Here is a 21,803-nt window from a genome sequence, read left to right as displayed (position 1 = left end):
AAACAGTGCAATGGCCCCTATGGTAGATACTTTAATAATAGTGCTGCCTCCAAAAAAGAAGATCACAACTCACTCCAGATCCACAGTTGCCACAGCGTCCTCTACAGAGGCGTGTGTTATCTCGAAGCCCTGGGCAGAGCTCCCCAAAGCTTGAAGAGCCCATTGCTGAGCAAGAGGAGCTCACAGGCCACACGCAGACACCAAGCTGCAGGGCTGGCAAAGCAGTGACAGGAGAGCCGGAGGGGAGCCCTATCTTACCTTTGATCATGTATTTCAAACCAACAATGAAAGTCTTCCCTCAGTGACAAATACCAAAACCTGGAAAAACCAATTCTCCCCTGGACTGGCGATCCCTTGTAACAAGGTCATTGTAGGGAAGATGGCCTGAGTAAGGGCTGATCTCAATGTCACAGGCTGCAAGTCACAGAGAGAATTGTTTCCCCCAGGAATGACTGATATTTTCTTTCCTGGTCTGTTTGGTTTCCTCTTTTTCTCATTAGCTTTTACATTCAAGAAATATTCATTGGAATAATTAAAAAATTAAAGTTTTCCCAATGCTTTGCAGAAATCAGGTAATGTTATTTGGGCAGTACCAGCCAGTTGCGTAATTCTAAGGCACCTGGGGTGTATGAAGAGATAGTGTCCATTAGGAAAGAACACTTCTTGCCCACACCTTGTGTTTCCACACTGGGGAGTCTCTGTTAGAGAAACAATCTGGTCCCTCCTCCCATTCAAGGCACAGCAGAATCAGGCATATGTGACACTGCTGCTTCTATGTTCTCTTGTTTTAGAGCTGCCTTCCTGCAGGAAGTCTGCTGTTTGCTTTCTGGGCCATAGACTAAGCAGGGTAGGGCAGGCTGTAGCCCTGGGATGGAGGTGGCAGTTGTCCAGGGCTGGCTGTGACCCAGTAGTTGCGACATAGCAGGAGGTCTGCTTAATTCAGGGGAAGTGGCTCATTTACCAAGCTCATGTTCTGTGCCGAAATTGCATCCTCCAAACAGCATTATCACTGGGGATGCTGCTGTGTTGTTATTTCCTATCTGACTCCTGTATCTATTTCTTAGTTGGTTCTGAACTCAGGAAAGGGGTTAAATGATGATGTTTATTGACTCATACCTTAAATGCCAAAATTCCTTTAGGCCTGAGTCCAGCAAGATTATGGGAATAATGATCAGACTGGGCTTGAGACGTCTTTTTTTTTTTTAAATTAATTAATTAATAATTAATTTTTGGCTGCATTGGGTCTTCGTGGCTGCGCATGGACTTCCTCTAGTCGCGTTGAGCTGGGGCTACTCTTCGTTGCGGTGTGCAGGCTTCTCATTGCGGTGGCTTCTCTTGTTGCGGAGCATGGGCTCTAGGCGCACGGGCTTCGGTTGTGTGACACGTGGGCTCAGTAGTTGTGGCTTGTGGGCTCTAGAGCACAGGCTTAGTTGCTCTGTGGCCTGTGGGATCTTCCCGGATCGAACCTGTGTCCTCTGCATTGGCAGGCGGATTCTTAACCACTGCACCACCAGGAAAGCCCCCTGAGCCTTCTTGACAAAACCTCCCATGGAAGGAATTCTTCCCCCTCTGCTCCCACTACTTCCCAGCAAACAGCATTTCCTGAAGATGGCAAACCTGGCCCACCCCTGCAAGAAGGGCAGCTGGGACAACATGTCTGGGTCTGTGACCTTGGGATACTTGCTTAACCGGAATGTTTACAATTTAGTGTGGTCCTTAGTTGTTAAGCTCTTGATTTGTTTTGTTGTTGTTGTTTGCTTAGAAGAGAGAATGCCAGTACTGGCATCGGTTAGTGAGTATTCTACTGACAAATCATGCTATGTCTCATAATTCATCTCATTTATAGCAGGTAAGGAACTCTGAAATGCTGATGTTTTTAAGTAAAAATTTTCATTCAACAAATATTTACTGAATGCTGCATCAGGAAGTTTTCTAGAGCTAGGACTACAGTTATGAGCAAAACCAGATATAAACTCTGACCTTATGGAACTTTTACTTTAGAGAAGGAGACTGGCCTTAGCAGTCACCAGAAATGAATGTGAAAATGCCTGCCTTTCTTTTCTCAATGTTCCTGGCCAGATTGAGCTAATTTGTTATTCTATGGATCTCATATGAGGCCCTAAAGCTGATTTATTCTGTTGCCATTTTAAAGATTAAGCACTGCAATCTTACGTATGTGTTCTCTAGAACTAGTATTGGGCTACATTTTTTAAACATTTCATTGCTATGCTTTATAATGTAGAGTCAAATCTATAACAGGAGGCTTAATTAGATTTCATTTAACATAAGATACTGTCAATTGGAAAACCATTATTTTATATACTACTATGAAATAAAAAATTTGTAAGTTAAACTGACATGTCAACAAATTTAAGACATAGCCTGATATCAGAGATATTGAAACGTGAAAAAAAATAGTTTAGCACTCTCTAAAGAGTGGTCTCTGGACCAAAATCATCAGTGGTCTCTGGACCAAAATCAGCATCACCTGGAAACTTGTTGGGAATGCAAATTACCCAGCTTTACCACAGACTTCTGGGGGTGGGACCCATGCGATCTGGGTTTAACAAGCCCTCCAAGTGATTCTGATGCCTGATAAAGTTTCAGAACCACTGAAATAGTGCACTTTAATATCTCTGGAATTTGATATTTCCAAGACATTTTCATAGATTTAATCATTTCAGCAAACATCTTGAAAACCTATTACTTGTAAGGCATCATGCTGGATGCACGATACATAGAGTTGAACAGGACTTATTGCCAACCAGGAATTTATAGTCTAGAGGCATATTTGTAATTTAAGAACTAAAAAATCAGACCCAGTGTGATGAGTTCTGTGAGTGAGTTACCCTCAAAAGACCGGGGAAGCCCTGGGGAAAAAGAGGTAACTTCTGACTTTAATATTGGTGAAGAGTTCATAATGGAGGTGGAATTTAACACTATGCCTTGAAGGATGTGCAGGATTTTATTTTTCAGAATGAAAATAAATGAGAAATAATATTCCACAGAAGGCTGTTCTTTTTATGCAAATTCCTGAAAAAGCTGGAAATTAATTAGAAAGGTATATGATGAAAAAATAAGTGTGATGGCGATCGTGACAGTCTTCCCCTTGGACTCCCTGGATATATGTTCATCATCAGCACCTTGGTGCCAACAGAAATTCCAGTGGGTGCCAGGGAAAAAGGCAAGCCTGAGCACTTCTTTTTATCAGCTTGTAATACTCACGATGGAAATATTGTTGATGAGAAGCAGACAGTGTCCCAGAGCAGTTTTTCTGGAAGGACAAAGTGAGAGAACCCAGAGCCCAAGAAACCTTGGTATGGTATACTTTTTTTAATATAAAAAACCACTAGCATCTTTATTTGTCAACAATAGTCACTTAGAAAATGTAGTAGACAAAGAGCATCTTATCATGATAACAGCAAAACACTAAGATTAACCTAATAGTAAATGTGCTAAAGGACTCAATATTTTGTATGTAATAATTCTCTCCAAATTAATCTATACAGTAAAATAATCTGAATAAACTTGACATACTGATTGTAAAGTTCATATAAAGGAAAAATGTTTTTAAAATATCCAAGAAAATGTATGGAAAAATTAAAATGTGAACTTGCATGACCAAATATTAAATATACTATTATATGTAGTTATGTTAATTAAACTTGTGTGGTATTCTTCCTCCAGATACAGAAAAGAACAAAGAGAGAGGAATAAAAATGCCTTCTATATATGTGAAATTAATACATAAAGTCAATCAGGCATTTTAATCAGCGGAGAAAGGGCAGAATATATGAAATAAAGAGCACTGGGAAAATTATTCTAGCACTTTGGAAGAAAACTCAAATTCCTACATCATTCCATGTACAAAAATAAATTCCAATGCAATTTAAGCACTAAACACCAAAAAATATAAGTATAGTGGAAGAAAATATGGGAGAATTCTTTTCTAATCTTGTGATTAGGAATAGGTATGGTATATTTTGGGTCCGAGCCATGGAACAGATGTATCACCGGATTTCACTGTCCTGGAGGGTCTCAAGTTAACCTCATTTACATTGTAGTCACCGACTTTTGGATACATAAAATTTAGAAGCACAGAACATTTGAGCTTAAAAGAACAAGGATAAAGAGAAAAAAGCTTAAAGGAATAAGCTTAAAGGAACAAGGATAAAGGGAAAAAAGATTTTTTTAAACCCCAGAAGCAGTGCAATGGCCAACTTGGACTACAGTCCAATCTATAAATTAATTTAATTCTTTACATTGTCTTCAGCAGCAGAGCACTGGGCATCAGGTTTGTGCTGGTCACACCTTTATGGGGGAGGGGTACAGCCTTCCCGTTTACTGCAGACAGCAAAGAGACCAAAGCCACGCAGCTACTCACCCAAGAAGTGTTTCAGCCACTTCTCTTCAACAAGAAGAGGTGTTGTTAACGTGAGAACTGCGAAACGTCTTTGGAGAGCCATTCCCAGGGGTTCTGAGAATGGTCACAGCCTGTTTCTAACTCCTGAATTTGGGAGACAAAAGGAAAGCAGAGAAAAGAAAAAACAGAAAGGAAAGCAGAGCTCTGACAAAAGGCAGTAAGGGGATCCTTGCCAAGTCATCTGGATGCTTCTTTTAGCCACAAACACTTCTTTTCCATTTTGATTGGACATTAGCCCCTGACTCTCCACCTCTCATCTCCCCTCCCCCAGTGCGATGGAATTACGTTCGTGGTATACTCTTTACCTGACAGGCATGGGGTACAGGCTCTTAGCAACTCTGAAGGCTTTTGGAGGAGCAGTCTCCATCATCTGTGTCTTGCTAAATCCTCCTGCACATCCATGGGATGCGGCCAGCCTCTCCCAACCACAGTTCCATCACCTCGGGAACCCCAAGGAGTTCTTATGTTAGATAATGATGCCATAAAAGACCCAAAGAGATATCAGTTGCAAACCAAGCACAGAACCTTTGTGTCTGAAATAAGACATATTTTGAAAAGTCATGGATTCTGTGTTCTTCTGCTTCATTCTCAACTCACTAAGAATAACTCTCCAAAGGCTTATTTAAGACACCACTTGACGTTTTTGAGCTGCATGCTCCATACCACATGAGATAATCTGAGGCTCTCACACTATTTGCTCTGCCTGTTAAAATGCAGTAGATAAGAGAACATAAGATTTCAATATGGTCATACAATTTTTACCTTTGGGGAAAGTGGAAACAAGCAGGGATCTGCAATCTTGGTTTTGGATATTCAATGAAAAATGTACATTCAGAAAATATCCCAGCCAGCAGGACAGGAATAAAGATGAAGACATAGAGAATGGACTTGAGGACACGGGGAGGGGGAAGGGTAAGCTGGGATGAAGTGAGAGTGGCGTGGACATATATACACTACCAAAAGTAAAATAGATAGCTAGTGGGAAGCAGCCGCATAGCACAGGGAGAGCAGCTCGGTGCTTTGTGTCCACCTAGAGGGGTGGAATAGGGAGGGTGGGAGGGAGACGCAAGAGGGAGGAGACATGGGGATATATGTATATGTATAGCTGATTCACTTTGTTATAAAGCAGAAACTAACACACCATTGTAAAGCAATTATACTCCAATAAAGATGTTAAAAAAAAAAGAAAATATCCCAGCCAAACTGAGTATATTGCTTTTTCAGATGCAGTGATATTCACAATGAAGAAATTAAATGTCTTACAAGGAAGGCATTATTAACAAGTATTATTTTGATTCAGAACTGGACTGGGGCCTTACAAGTCTTCTCTAGGTATCCGTGGGATAGTAGAGGAGGCCTGTAATAATAGGTAAGAGCCTGGGATTTGAATTTAGAGAGGCTTGGGTTTGAATCCCAGCTCTTCTATTTACTTGGGACCTGGAAAATTTGCTTCAGCTCATCTGTGAAATGGAGATAATAATGTCCATCTTGTAGGGTTATTAGAATTGTTTCTGAGGAGCAAATACACTAATGTTTATAAGCACAGCACCTGGCATGTGGTACATTCTCACTGAGTAGTATTTAAACAATTACCCATACATGCATCGTGGGCTACACACTCTCTTAAAAACAGCAGACCTCTTTTCCTACTTAGCAGAGACCAGGGTACAGAACCATCCTCTATGGGAGGCTTACAGCAGGGAAAGCAGCGGGAAAGGTAGGGTAGAGAGTGGAAAACAGAGCAGACAGCACAGGGCATTCTCTGAGCGCCTGTCAAAGGAGGTCTTTCTCCATCATGTTGATGCAGGAAGTCAGGGCAAAGTGGCCATCAGGGCCCACAGAGGGGCATGTGCTTGACCATCACCGATAAGCTCCCAGTCATGAATTCCTGCCTGTAATGAAAGTGGTGTTTTGTGGATGCTCTGTGAGGAAGCGCTTAAGTAAATGATACTTTTGTAGGCAAGGCAAAAGGAAAGTTGAACCATTGGTCACTGTGACTAGGAGTTGAGGGGGTGATGCCATTTTCTTGCAAACTAACGATGAGCACAAACTTTCCAAACCACTCATCTGTTTTGCATGTGTAAAACTGGCATCTGAGCACGTCATTTGGCACAAAATTGTGCGGCATTAACATTTTCATATGGATCATGAAAGTATGTAAAAAACTAATTGCAACATGGGAAACCAATACTGGCTTTGGCTAGCTGATCATTAATTGTTCTTTACAAGAATGACAGCCGTGCTGAGGATGGTGCCTACTCTGTCCTTATTTCCAATTTTCTAAGAGCGGATCATCACCAGTCATTTCTCTGCCCAGAGAAGCAACATTCTGAGCAGCTGTATCCTTTAAAATCACAAAACTTGGCATGTCCTTCAACCACCTTGTTCCTTTAGGCCCACAACTGGGTCACTGAGACCTGTGAGCCAACACATTCTTTTCAGGTGAGAGCCCAGAGTTAAGAACGCAAGCAAATACACAGAAATAAACCAACCATGTGCCTCCTTTGGGCATCTGATTTGGCCTATAAGTGTGGACTCAAAAATAACTAGAGGTTTAATTGCATATCTAAATTTAGTGCATGAATTTGCATGTGTAAGTAATCAGGGAAGTATTTGCTTAGAAATGTGTTCCATTTCCTCTGTTTGTTCTAAATCAAATTGCCAAGCAGCAGATCAGATTCTGAAATACTTTTAAAAAATGTGTTCTAGAGCCTCACCGCTTTAGCCTGCAATCCTGTGGGACCTCAGGACCCAACTGGGATAGACACAATGAGAGCTGTTTTCAAGGAGGCTGCCAATGGCAATCAAGGACATGGGCCAAAGTTGGTCAGGTGACTTTAGATGGGAGTCCCTTTCCCTCACTCACCACCCCAACAGGAACCAGATCCCATCCATACTGATTTTGCTCTCCTTTTGGTGACAATAGTAAGAACATTCAGTGGGCACACGGGAGGGGTATTATGAAGGACCAGAGATAGAGTCTGGTATAGTATTGCCTATCTCCATTCATTCATTCACTCAAATGTTTTTCAAGTGCCTATTATATACCATATTATCAATACAAAGATGAAAAAACCATAGTTCCTGCTTTTAAGAAGGTAACAATCTAGAGGGAGACTTCACACAGATAATGATAATATGCTGTAGTAGGTGCTATTAATATAGGTGGGGCAGGTTGAATGGTTGGTTCTAATTCCTCACTTCCCTGTAGCATTAGTATTAGCTATCTACCCTTTCCGTGGCTTCATAGGTAGAGTGGACTTCCCTGGCCCTTGGCTCTGGGCTTGGCCATGTGCCTTGTTTTGGCTTGGAGTGGGCTTGCTTGGTTGGGCTTGAGTTTTTGAGTTTATTCATGACCATGAGGAAAATAGGTCCTGGTAAACCACTGCACGTCAGAGGGAGACATGGAGCAAGGGCTGTCCTAGCCATCCTGCAGATGAATGAGAATAAGTGCTTTTTTTTGTATTCCACTGAGGTTTTGTGACTGCTTATGTGTGCAGTAAAAGCTGACTGATATATCAGGTTTTGTGCAGGCAAATCTATGAGGGGCTCCAAGATCAGGCTTGAAGGTCCCCAGGAGGCTCCTGAGAGGTGAGGATGACTAAGAAGAGACCTGGAGAATGAGTGGGCTGTGTGCGTAGGGAAGGGGAGGGCTGGGGGCGGGAGTTAGTGGTGAGAGGTAGAAGGAAGGGCAGATGGAAGGGATGGAGGTCCCAAAGAGCTCAGCTTGTTCTCTGAGCTACAAGTAGTGAGTGTTTCTTGGCTGGAGCAGGCAGAAACACCAGTGACCTTGCACAGGGCCATCATCCTGAAGAGAGGGGAGGCCCAAATCCAGCAGTCTGCTTGAGGGCACTTTCGCTATACACCGACTGCTATACATCACTGAGGATTTCTTTGCCAGGAGTTTCTTACAGAGAAAAGTGACTTGAGGGAAAGCTTCAGGTTATTTTGACCTGTATTCATTTCCTATTACCCATTTTGAAAGTAAGGGTCAAATTGACCAGGAGTCTGGTTAAAGAGTAAAGTCCATTGAGTGTAATAAATATAATTCTGGTAGATGGTATACTATGTCATGTACAATATTCCAACTGTATTTTGGGGCAACACCTCCTATTTATTGGATGGTTTTTCTTAAAGACTGATCATTTTTGTGTTCAGGATATATATTCCAGAATCATAGAATTGTAGAATTTGTAGAGACTTAACATTTTCTTATGCAACTTTCCTGAAGGGCACCAGAGAGGGACATGGATAGCTAGAGATCCACTAGCTCTCTTGGTAGGGCTGGAAAAGGCAAGGTTTTTTACTTTAGTCCGTTGCTCACTCTCCCTTGCCTACCTACCTTTCTTTTTTCCTTCCTTCCTTCCTTCCCCTCCCTCCTGTTTTCTTTCTTTGTTTCTTTGCTTCTTTCTTTCTTCCTCCCTCTCTCTCTCTCTCTTCCACCATGCTAGGCCTTAACTGGAATATTTTCCTTTTTGTTTCTCTTCATGCTAGAAATTCCACTATTTACTACTGGATCAGAGCCATGATTGACTAGCCCAGGCACCTGTCTTATGGGAGGCACCACGCATGGAGGGCCCAGATTGACACACACACACACACACACACACACACACACAGATCACAGTAGCAATTCTGTCTCTTCTCTCTATTTTACACTGCACCTAGGATTCTAAATATTGTTAAATATTTTTTTTCTTTTCCTTTGGTTAAGAAGGTCCTCAATATAATAACCCATGTTTATTTGAAATGAAGGGGATTTTAATTGTTCAAAAGTTCAAAATACTCAATCCATTTCTTTAAAAGAACAATAATATATTGGACTACTCAGGATTTAGCATTTTCTTTGAATAATGCAACGTTAGAGAAGCATTATAGACTTAGCAGGATTAGTTGACCTCACATTTGTGTTTCTGTACTCTATCTGAAACCTACATCATATTAAATGATAATAATAAGAGCCAGTTCCACCCATAACTCATACTGAAAGTTGACTTCGTCATGACTCACAAGCACACCATTAACAACACGTAGTTAAGTATGTATGCTTTTTCCTTCTTTCCTTTCCTCTTCTTTCTTTCTTTTTGGTTTAGAACAATTTTAGCTTCATGTGGCACATACTTTTCTGAAATTTGACTGATGCCTTGGTGACATACTCCTTTAATGAGATCTAAACTCAAAGTTCAGAAGATTTTTTTTCTAACAAGTACAAAATTGTCAAGATGATCTTAAAAGCCTATGACTCAGCTATGTATTCTTGAGTCAGTAATTAAATGGAGAAACCATTCAGTTATTTGCCAAGGAATTTTACCTCTTGAGAGTGTCCCGGTGTTAGAAACTATCCAGACCATATAACTGGGAAGTTAGAATTAACAACCAGGAAAATGACTGCCTTTGCCTTCAGCATTTCTCTCTGATGAAATCTGGCTTTGAGGCAGCTTGTAATCTGGGTTCTAGTCCCTGCTCTGCCACAATTCCACACGTGACCTTGGGCAAATCACATAAGCCTCTGTGGTCTCAGACTCCTCATTTGTCAAATTAGAGGGTTGAATCAAGTTAGCTTGAAATACCTGCCTATTTCTACGTCTAGCTCTTAAAGTTATTATTCCAAGAATATTTGGTTGTTATTTATTCTCCAAATCCACTTAGATGAGAACCAATAAGAAGGAGGCTGAGGGCTTCCCTGGTGGCGCAGTGGTTAAGAATCTGCCTGCCAATGCAGGGGACACGGGTTTGAGCCCTGGTCTGGGAAGATCCCACATGCCACGGAGCGACTAGGCCCGTGAGCCACAATTACTGAGCCTGCGCGCCTGGAGCCTGTGCTCCGCAACAAGAGAGGCCGCGATAGTGAGAGGCCCGCGCACCACGATGAAGAGTGGCCCCCGCTTGCCACAACTAGAGAAAGCCCTTGCACAGAAATGAAGACCCAACACAGCCATAAAAATAAATAAATAAAAATAAATAAATTAAAAAAAAAAAAAAAGGAGGCTGAAACTGCAGCAAGTGGCACACAGGTTGAATTTAAAGAACTTTTTACCATAGAAAGAAATATTAACTACAAAGCCGGATTATACAGTTAATCTGGCTGCTCTTAGAGGTCCTTAAGAAGGGCTTGCAAATAGGAAGCCTGATTTGGTTTACATATAGTTCTCCCTGAGCCGAGCATTGATTACAAAGGAGGGCAGATTCTTCTACAAATAAGGCCCGATTTTGTAAGTGACTATTTTATTTAGTATCTTTATTGGGACTCTTAAATTATAGAAACAACCATCAACTTAAGTGAATTTTGGTATCACTTTTTATTTTAAGTATGTAGATACCTCATGGAGCCCAAAAACAGAAATGCAGGTGAACCTCAGGATAGGTCTGTAGCCAGGAGTAGAGAAGTTGTCAGGAGCCTCCAGAGGCCCCTCTCTCTATCTCTTGCTGCTACTTCTAGTTATTGCCTTCATTCTTTGCTCTCTGCAGAATATGCAGCCTCAGATAGAAGAGTCCCCCCTTCCCAACTACCATTCAACACATACACACACCCAGTTCCAGAAGGCTAAAGTTTACTTTGTCTTCATATAAGGAAACTGATTTATTGCAAATGTTTCAATTCAGATACAATTCAGATTCCAAATTCCTAAAAGGAAGAATGCAGGAATTCCCTGGTGGTCCAGTGGTTAGGACTCAGTGCTTTCATTGCTGGGGCCCAGGTTCAATCCCTGGTCGGGGAACTAAGATCCTGTGAGTTGCACGGCACAGCCAAAAAAAATAAATTAATAAAATAAATTAAAAATAAACAAACAAAAACTAAAATGAAGAATCTGATAGCCTTGATTGGCTCAGCACGGCCAAGCATTCATTCATCCCTGGTGCAGTCAACTGCAGCCAAGGAGGCAGGGTCATACATTACAGACAGGGCTGTGGAGCAGGGATTCTGCACTGCACAACTCTAGGGGGCACTTTTTTCACATTGTGTTGTGTGTGTGTGTGATGCCCAATGGTGTTGTGCAATGAGAGGTCCTCAGCTATAATCAAAAGGCACTTACTATAAAGATCCAACCAACTGCAGTTGCTAGAAAATCAACCTCTTCTCCAGTACAACTCCCTCCCACATTCTAGACCTTAGCAACTTTCCTCTACTCGGGGCCAGAAATCCCAACAATCTGTCAGATCCATGACACATGTCTGATTCTTTACAGTTCTGTATCCTTTTGCCTGAGATGTGCATCCAGTAATAGATCTCCCGTGTTTCCTTTCTAAAAGCCACTAGGATGTGACAATGGCCCTCAAGAAATCTATGAGACCTGTTCCCTCCTCCTCACTTAGAGGCAAGGATTCCAAGTGGTTGATCTTCTGAAGTGCTGTCTTCTGGAATCCAGCATTTTCTTGGTTTCACCTCCACAATCAAAATCAATGTGCACTGAGAAGAGACAGTTCTCACAGTAACACCCAAACACACAGATCCATTGGACATGAACCAGTATTACACACTTTTAATTTATTTTCTTTGGTTCACAGCTTCTTCATGCAGATTTATGAAGACTAGACATGGAGATCAATTTAGCCCTAATTCTGCCTTATTTAACTTGGCCATTCCAGGACTGAGCCTTTACTCAAGTGGCTAGAGTTATGATATCAAGTCTTTGAAAAGCTGAGCTGCTTTGTTTGGTGCTTGGCATCTGGTGCATGTAAAACAGCTTGGATCTGATATTTCCTTTCCTCTAAGTAAGAACACATCTCTTGAAAAGGTTTGGTGTAGTCTTGCCAAAGAAGGAAGCAGGAAACTCAAGCCAGCCTAGAGTTTTGTGAGCCACGGAAAACTGGCTAAATTCACCATGAAAATAATTTGGAAACATGAAGTGAGGACAGAATGGCCTCTCCCTAGGCCAGTTCTTCATTCCAGTCTTGGGAATACTATGCATTAATGCGTATTTGCTGAAAAACAACATGATGTTGAAATGTTAACAATTTATCTGAACCTAGTTCAGAATTGTGATCATCTGACCAAGTATCATGAAGTTTCCCTTTGACCTATCTTTGAAAAATAATGCTTGTAGTGGAATGGATGACACAAACAAATACTAAACTTTTCTTAAGTGATTAACAATATACTTTGCGTGTAATGAATACATACATTTGAAATGAACCTGTGCTTTTATTAAATTAAGTCTAAAGTGTTAAAAAAGCAATTACTTTGAAAATATCTTATGACACAGAATTTCATTAATTCAAACAGTTATCCCACCCTTTGATCTGAATTAGTGAGGCTCAACTATATGTAAAATGAAGGGGAAAATGTTAGTCTTATCCCTCAAAAACAGCTTACCCTGGTGCCTACAAATTCCTAGGAGTTTCCACATATGCACAAACAGCAGATCTTTGCAAAACTCAGAACTCGGTTAATCAGCTGTGATTCTTAGTTTTGTTCAATCACCCCACATTCTTCCCCCTCTTCAAAGGTTCTTTTCTTTTTCTAGTACAGTAAGTCCCCTACATACGAACGAGTTCTGTTCTGAGAGCACGTTCGTAAGTCTGATTTGTTGGTAAGTCCAGCAAAGTTAGTTTGCATCTTTAAAATTTCACAACTTGAAGGTTTGTATGTAGGGGATGTACTACATATTGTAAGTGGATATTTTTGTTTATTTGATTATTTGCTTTTAAAGGTTGAATTTAGAAGTTCTCATACACAGGCCTTAATAAAATTGATGGGAAAAGATTTGGTTTTACACAGCATGAGAGCATTAATTAACTGGAGAATGCCCACTGTGTGCCAAGAAACCTGTGCTCAGTGCTGAGGTCAGTGGGACACGGTGCAAGGAAGAAAGACAAAATAACAATGCAGCGTAGAAGATGATGATGATAAAAGGATCATAATACTGCAGGAGCATGAAGAAGGGAATAATTATCTAGGGAAGTTGAGGAAGATTCGATGAGGAAGTAACAAATGAGCAGTGTCTTCAAGATTGCGTACAAGTCCTTTGTGGGGGAGATAAGTTCAAAGGTCATTCCAACAAGGGGTGTGGGAACCCTGATATGTTAGAGGTTATGCCCTTGATGAGGGCTTAGAGCTGAGGTTATTGGGAGAAATGGCAGGAGCTGAGGCTTCTGGAAAGGATGGGGCTGTCCTTGGAGGACCTTCTAATGCCGTGAAAAGGCATTAGGGGTTTATCTTGTGATCAGTGGTTTGTGGGGTTTTTTGGTTTGTTTGTTGGTTTGTTTAAGGAACATGCTTTCTTTTCGATGAAATCTTTCATCCAAACTGCATAAGACAAAAGAGGGAGACGAGGAGCAGCTCCTGTGTTGCGGAGGGAGGGAGATTTGGGGCTTAGTCTGCTCAGCCCTCAGTGCTCCCTACAAAGAACGGTTGGCTATTGGAAGCTCTATGCACAGAAGGGATCCAGTGCTGTTTGCAGGTCTGAAAGGTGCATCTGGCAACACCATTGGGAGTGAAGAGAGACAGAGAGCAGGGAAACCCATCCAGGACCTGTATTCACACACGTGATGATAGGGCCTGAAGAAAACAGGTGCCAGTGGGAATGAGCACGGGATAGGGCTAAGGTAGGACTGTTGGCTGGTGAACGTAGGAGGAAGGGAAGCGTACATTTAGAGTGATCCTGAAGTTTCCTTCCAGCAGCTGTGAGACAGAAGTAATATTTGAGCTCCCAGATCCATTTGACAAGAATGTTTCTTTTAGATTTTAGAATGAGTGGTTTCATTCTAATAAAGGACTCTGCAGTTAAGTTTGGAATGTGCTGGATTCTCATGAAGAAAGGAAATGCCATGATTAGAGGATTTGTTTTTAAGATCTTTCCTGTTTTGGGATTTGGGAAGATCCAGAATAGGAGTGAACGGTTGTTTAAACTATCCCCTGGGCCCTCTCTTTCGTTCCTCACATCCAATCCGTGGCAAGTGGGAGACGCAACTCTAGTACTGCCAGCTAAATCTGAGCTACCTCTTTCTGCTGCAAGTTGTTTCTTGAGGAGTGCATAGAAGACATAGGTTACCATTCTTTAAAAAAAAAAAATCTGAGAAACTTCAAAATAGGGCTTATTATGTGGAAGACTTGTTGGCAGTTTGAGTTTTACAGCCTCCAAAATAAAGTTCTTTGATGGAAAACATTTTCTTAATTTTCATCCGTGAACTCTTGGAATTCACATTTACCAGGAAGTAAGAACATTTTATTTCCAGAAACAAATGCGGTGACCACCCTTGTCTCCCACTTCTTGTACCCTCTGAGTTAGACCAAGAAGAAAAGTAGCATAAAGCAGCTTTGTTTCTTCCTTGGAGGAAGCAATTTCGTATCTATAAAGAGGATATTCTAGCACCAAGGAATAAAGTATTTTCTGTTCGCCCTCTGCTAGTTGGCCAGAACGCACGCCAACACTGGGGTATCGTAGCGTGAACAAGAATGCTATTTTGGTCTGTTGTAAAGAACTGTGGAATGCAGATTTTGGACTGTTTCATCACATCCGTCAGCAACCACAAGACAAATGTTATTTCAGAATGAAGACTATGGATGTAGAAATACAAAAAACTAAATAAAATGAAGATTATAGAGACTTTTTATAGTTTAATGAGTATGCCTACTACCAAAGCTTTGTCTTTTCTTTTTTTAAACCAAATGTTTCTACACAGTGTTGGGTGTTTGCAAAGTTTGATGAGGGCCAGGTGCAGAGTAAGAATTGAAGAATTCCACTGCTTCTCTCTCCAAACCGTGGTGGGAGAGGGGAGGATAGAACAGTCCATTATGAATAATACCAAACAGTCTTCCTTAAAATGAAATAAAGACTCTGTTACCTAGAGAATTCAGTAATTTCAAGATAATTAGATTTCTTCCTTGAGAGTTTCTCTGGGGAATATTGTCATTTTCAAAGAAACAATTATAAGTGCTTTTAACGGTGGCAACACAGTCTCCAGAGAGGGCGGGGCTTCACAAAGTGACCGAAGTGGCCAGCTGATGCTGCCTCTCTCGCCTAGCACACCCTGTGTGTGTGTGTGTACACTTAATCTTTGTGTCTTCCTCTGGACTTTAAGTAGGAAATTTTTGTCAAGAATCTCTAGGGTTCTCTTTGTTTACGGAATTAAGTGCTTTTCTATGATTTATAGTAGGCATTAAATGTTACCACCATTTCACAGAACTATTAATTTTAATGAGTTAACAATTTTACTTTCCTTAAATAAACAAATAGAAATAATCTAATGGTAAAGAGTATAGGACTAATTCCCCTGGTGCTGGCATATCCCTCCGCCTGGTACCCTATTGCCTGAAACTTCATGATTAGAGATTCATTCCTTTAGATTAAACATTGTCCTCTCTCATTTAAACTTTAGATTCCTTGTAAGAAGAATCACATTAAATCTCTTATGTGAACTAATTTAATCCTTAAAATAATTAGAAAGTCTGAAAATATCAAGAGTTCATGAGGATGTAGAACAACAGCAATGCCTATACAATGTGGTTATGAGTGTAGATTGCTTCTACTTTCTAAAACAGTTCAGGAATTTCTACTTCTGACCAAGATGGAGCAATAACGACTGAAATTACCTGCCTGCCTGAAAAAAACTTGAAAAAATCCGATAAGTTAAGTGAAATAATGTTTTTTAAGACACTGAATATCAGACAATGAAGGACGGTGACCCCTAAGAAATGTGAAACAAACTATGTGGGCCTTACAATTGTCCCAGCAGTTGCCTTGAGAGAGTTTCCAGGCCACAGTACAGGGAGGGGGAAACCAGGAGGAGCCCAACGGACTCCCTGAGTGAAGCAGACAGAGTTGAGGGTCTGAGGAGACTCAGGTTCATAGGGCAGAGTGCTGGAGAGCCATGGAATGACTAGGAAAGCTGTTTCTTATGAACTCCCATGGGATACGGAGAGGTGAAGGCATCAGCAGCTCTGATGGCAACAACTGCAGGGACCCCTTTGTGTCCCACCACCTCAGTGCCCTAGGCTCAGCCACCCATACTTAGGCTCCGGCTTTGGCACTGACGCTGCAATGATGGCAGACGGAGCCATGGGGCCCTTGCTAAGCAGAAGCAACTGAGGTGGTGGCCTTAATGGACATCAAGGGACAGAACTGATGTTTTTCTTCCTCAGCAATGACCAGAAATGTTGCCACAGCCGAAGCGGTGGGCAGGGCTGACACTACACGGGGCCTGTAAGAACCAGTTCTCAGAGTTCAGGGGAGACATCCGGGGACACCCAGAATTATTTTCAAGGAATTTGAGAGGTGGCTAGAATTCTCCCAGAGCAGGTGGGGGCAGGGCCAGAGCAGCCCGGTCCATGGCTGTTCTTACATCCAAGCTGGAGCAGCCTAGGAAGCCTAAACACCCACCCTGGTTCTCAGACTAGAGTCCACAGATGTATTCCTGAGGATTTCTGTATTCTGCCCAGGAATTTATTTTAGGAGTTATCACTTTGATGGTAATCTTAAAAAAAAAAATCAAGTCTCTACTTAATCATCTGAATGAGCACTGTCTTAGTCAGTTCAGGCTACCATAACAAACTACCATAGACTGGGTGTCTTAAACAACAGGAATTAATTTCTTACAGTTCTGGAGACTGGGAAGTTCAAGATCAAGGTGCTGGTCAATTTAGTTCCTGGTGAGAGCTCTTCTATAGGCTTGAAGGCAGCAACTCCTCTCTGTGTTCTTACTTGGTGGAGAGAGAGAGAGAGAGGGAGCTCTGGGCTCTCCTCTTCCTATAAGGACACTAATCCAATCATAGAGGCCCCACCCTCATCACCTCAAGGCACCAGCTCCAAATAGCATCAGATTGGGGGTTAGAGTTTAAATGTATGAATTTTATGGAAGACACAAACATTTAGTCCATAACAACTTCACAAAAATGATATGCTGTTATTGCTACATTCAGTGCTTTACATTTGCAATTTTGTTTTCTGTTCCTATTTGTATCACACAGAGGACAATGACATGGCACACTATTTGCAAGTTTTGCAATAGAAAAAAAAGGGTGGTGTGGGGGAATTGAGTTAGCACATGCCCGTGTTGATATAGGCTTGCTGAAGCAGCACTGCACTGAGAGTAGTGTATTCACGTAGGTAGTGAGCAAATGTATTATCCAGAGAGCCTCTTTGTTTACACCAGCTTGCAGTCAGCGAGGATGAAATGCACAATGGAAAAATGTTCTGTTTGATTCACACCGTAGTTGTATTAGATTCTCAAGAAATTCAGGTTTCAAAAATGCCACAAATATAGCCTCATCTTTGAGCATATAAGGCAGCTTTATATGGTTATCAAGTGGTAGATCATCAAAATTGGCCTTTGAGGATTGCTCATTGGCAGAATTTATTATTATTATTATTAAGTTGGAGGTCTGCTTATCCTGAAGGAGAAAACAAAACTTTAGAACTTTGTAATTTTTTTGAGTATACTTATCCTAATAAGTACTCTCTACAAAAGCCTGCCAAGATCACAATGTAGAGCTGGAACAAAGCCTGTTCCTTTCTGCTCTTAAACCATTTTGGCCATTTAGTTTCACCAAAACAACATCATCAGTTACACTAAATTGCTATTGTTAATAAAAGTGTACTTTTGTAATTCTGTTTGAGTTAACTTTGCAATTTGTTTTGGTTTTATGTCTAAGAACTATAAAGATCAGGACTTTTTACCTAGTTTTATATTTTTATACATTTAATTAATATAATAATAATAATAATAACACCGAGAATCCATAAGAATTCTTTTTCTTTATAAAGGTCTGTTTCTTAAGTTTGGGAGGTACTTGACTAGTAAAACGAACATCTTCTACTATGTATCAAGCTGGTTTTTCTGTTGTTGTTCAGAGTGGAAATTATTTTAGCATAACCCAGATTTATTTCCAGACCTCTTTAAACTATGACTAAATGTCCTTCAATATCCAAACTCCCAAAGTCAAAGCCTCTTTCTCTCTCAGATGGATTATCTTTTCTCTCGCCAGGTGCCTTTCCTCTTGTTGGTTCTGGGACCCCAGGGGGCATGCTGACATGTCCATGCATTGCCCGAAGTTCTCCCTCCACAGCCACATGTGTTTCCAGAGCACTGGCCCTTTTTTCAAATGCCCAAAGCATAGTTAAAACCAGGCTCTGGAGATTAACTGAAAGCCCAGGGATAGTCCAAGAATAACAGAGAGTAACATAGTTAATACCACAAGGGGTTGCACTGGGGGCTCCCAGGCCAGTCTCCAACCTCTGAACTCCCACTTCCCCACCCCCAGCTTCTTGCCTTGTCCCCAGAAGCTCAGAACCCACCACACATCTCCAGGTCTCTCCCCTGGTCTCCTCTTCCCTTCCACACATGGAATGACTGACACCAAAAACCTTCATTTTCTTCATGGGGAGCTCCCACCACTACCCAGAGAGTGACGTCTGCCCTCCAAATTCTGGGTTATCCAGTCTTTACAACACTGTGGATTATTCTAACCACTCAATTCCTGTCCATATTAAGGGACAAAAAGTTTTTTCTAATTCTGTAAGGATACAGTCATCCTAAAAATACATTCCATTTCTATTACAGAACAGAACTTAATAGGATGGGCTGCAGCATCTATATCCGGGTTTATGATAGCTGCACTTTTTTTTCCAAGAAAAATAAGAGCACGTGTTTTTTATTTATGCAGCCAAAGAGCCCTTTCTGGTTCTTTCCCTCCAAAAAAACAGAAAGTCTGCTCCAAAAGCAGATTGACATCATTTCTAAAATTCCTAAGGTAATGACAATAATGGTTAATGATAGTAATAAACAAAGTCTCAACTCTGCTGGGTATTACATTAAATAAAGGAAAGTTTGTTTCTTTGTTGTTGTTGGGTTTTTTTGTTTTTTAAAAATATTTATTTATTTATTTGTTTGTTTGTTTGTTTGTTTGTTTATTTATGGCTGTGTTGGGTCTTCGTTTCTGTGCGAGGGCTTTCTCTAGTTGCGGCAAGCGGGGGCCACTCTTCATCGCGGTGCGCGGGCCTCTCACTGTCGCGGCCTCTCTTGTTGCGGAGCACAGGCTCCAGACGCGCAGGCTCAGTAGTTGTGGCTCACGGGCCTAGTCACTCCGCGGCATGTGGGATCTTCCCAGACCAGGGCTCGAACCCGTGTCCCCTGCATTGGCAGGCAGATTCTCAACCACTGCGGCACCGGGGAAGGCCCTGTTTTTTTTTTTAAGAATGCAAAAATAGAATCAGATATTCAAAATCAATTTGTGTTTTGTGAGAGGCAATATAATGTAGCAGTGGAACCTGTGAGCTTTGGAGTCAGACTACCTGGGATTTGGGGTCCTGGCTCTCCTACTTGCTAGCTGGGCTAATGACCTGAGCTCAGTATGTGCCTCTCCTCATCTGTAAAACAGGGAAGGCAGTATATCCCCCATAGACTTGTTACCAGGATTTAAATGTGCAAGTGCTTAAAATATCGCCCAGCATGTAATAAGTGCTCAGTGGTGGTGATGGTGATGATGATGGTTGGCATTTGGGTCCTCTGCAGGAGGTAAAAAACAGAAGGGGTCCCAATGTGTGCTCCTCATCAACACCACTGAAAATGAACACGGAAAAGTGGACACTGTCTCCTCTTTCTCCTCTCTCTCTTGCATCCTGAATGTGGCCATGCCAGGTAGAACACAACAGGGACTCAGAAGAAGCTGTTGTTGAACCGATCAGCTTTTCCTGAGCCTTACCCTTCTCTGTGGTTACTGTCACAGGTTAACAGGAGCCCAGGTGGGTGTGGTTCTCTGTGGTTCTTTGTGCGGGATTATCAGTCTTAAGGTGAGAGAGGAGGAGTTTGAAGAAAGCCATTGAGCTGGGGGGGCTCCAGAGCGGCAGCAAGTGAAATTACTGTGGGGTGAGGGCACAAGAGGGGAAGGGTCTTCAGGTCATAATGTGAGCAGCTAAAGAACTTTCCTCTAAACTTCTAGAAATCAAGGACTCCTGCTATGGCTGCCCATGTGTGGTGAGCTGGCAGCCCAGGCTCTAAGGGCTTGGCCTTGACTGCTTCTCCAGAGGGCTGCAGAGCTGCTAAACTTCTTTTTTTTTTTTTAATAAATTTACTTATTTATTTATTTTTGTCTGCGTTGGGTCTTCGTTGCTGCACGGGCTTTCTCTAGTTCCGGCGAGCGGGGGCTACTCTTTGCTGCAGTGCGCGGGCTTCTCATTGCGGTGGCTTCTCTTGTTGCGGAGCACGGGCTCGAGGTGCGTGGGCTTCAGTAGTTGTGGCACGCGGGCTTCTGTAGTTGTGGCATGCGGGCTCTATAGCGCAGGCTCAGTAGTTGTGGCGCACGGGCTTAGTTGCTCCGCAGCATGTGGGATCTTCCCGGACCAGGGCTTGAACCCGTGTCCCCTGCGCTGGCAGGTGGATTCTTAACCACTGCGCCACCAGAGGAGTCCCAAGCTGCTAAACTTCTTATCCATCTCTCTGGAAACTCTTGGTAGGAGGCAGGGATGAGATTTCTGCATCTTGATTTCAGTCCTTTCTGCTTCCCCTTCCCACACTTACTAGCACCTCTAAAAATCTTTTCTGCTCTCAGGTCTCAGAAGCAGGAAGTGAACCCCTACATCAGAGCCCCTCCTTGGGTCCCCATTATGTTACAGCCCAGTGGACATAAAAGATATTCATGATGAGTTCATGAACATGGCTACTCATTCAGCCAACCATATTTCACTAGTTAGAAGTGATGAATATCATAAAGGTCCCCAAAAGAACAACCTTAAATAATCCTAAAGTATGTCACTATATTAATGTATAATTATGAAAACAAAAATGGTCAAAATGCTTTGGGGTCTCAAAGGTGTTATCTGAGAAACACTTGCAAATGTACACTTTATATTAAAGAAATACAAAGGAAATATAAATGGTAGTTTTATGACTATAGAGCAAACGGACACATTTTGAGTCTAATGACCCAAATGTATTATTATTATTGATTTAAGTTTTGCATAGTGGCTAGCTTATTTTTTATACAAATTATTTAGTATGAACATATTAGGCAGATTGTATTTACTGTTTTCTTTACCTGTAGGTGGAACATCTTGTTTGCTGATGTTTCCCAAACCACTTTTAGGTCATTGTTGTCAAACAAGAGTTGACATGATTAACTTCTCAACTCCCATCTGTGTGAAGCATCAAGGAATAGAAAACCTTGTTTCACCTCCCACCTTGCTTCAAGGTTTCCCCTCAGGCTCGGTAGATTCCAATTCATCTCACTGATACTCTCACCCATAGACTTTATTATTCACTGGAAAGAAAGGTGAATGGGGGATTGGTCTCACCATTCCCTCTCCTTTTCCTCTCCCCTCCCCACCTTCTGAGTGATGGCAGCTCTAGTTAGATTAAGGTTTGTGTAATTCTGAAGCTCCATTCATAAGAAAAAAATTGAAATCCTGCAGAGCACCAACTAATAATTCAAGAAAAATTGGAAGCT

General features: G+C 41.7%; 1 long non-coding RNA gene across 1 annotated transcript in view; it reads left to right on the top strand.

The window, feature by feature from the left end:
- The first annotated feature begins 3,014 nt into the window (after window positions 1-3,014).
- LOC309644282 overlaps window positions 3,015-21,803 on the top strand; it is a 35,449-nt gene continuing 16,660 nt past the window's right edge. The window contains exons 1-2 of the long non-coding RNA XR_014254346.1: window positions 3,015-10,093; window positions 10,411-21,803. The exon at window positions 10,411-21,803 is cut by the window's right edge and continues 16,660 nt beyond it. This is a non-coding gene — a long non-coding RNA (uncharacterized lncRNA). The remainder of the gene's footprint in view (window positions 10,094-10,410) is intronic.

The sequence above is a fragment of the Balaenoptera physalus genome (genome assembly GCF_965194825.1).
Source record: "Balaenoptera physalus genome assembly, chromosome: 15".
Lineage (NCBI taxonomy): Eukaryota > Metazoa > Chordata > Mammalia > Artiodactyla > Balaenopteridae > Balaenoptera > Balaenoptera physalus.
The sequence above is the reverse complement of the archived record's forward strand: the minus strand, read 5'-3'. Positions and strand labels throughout refer to the sequence as shown.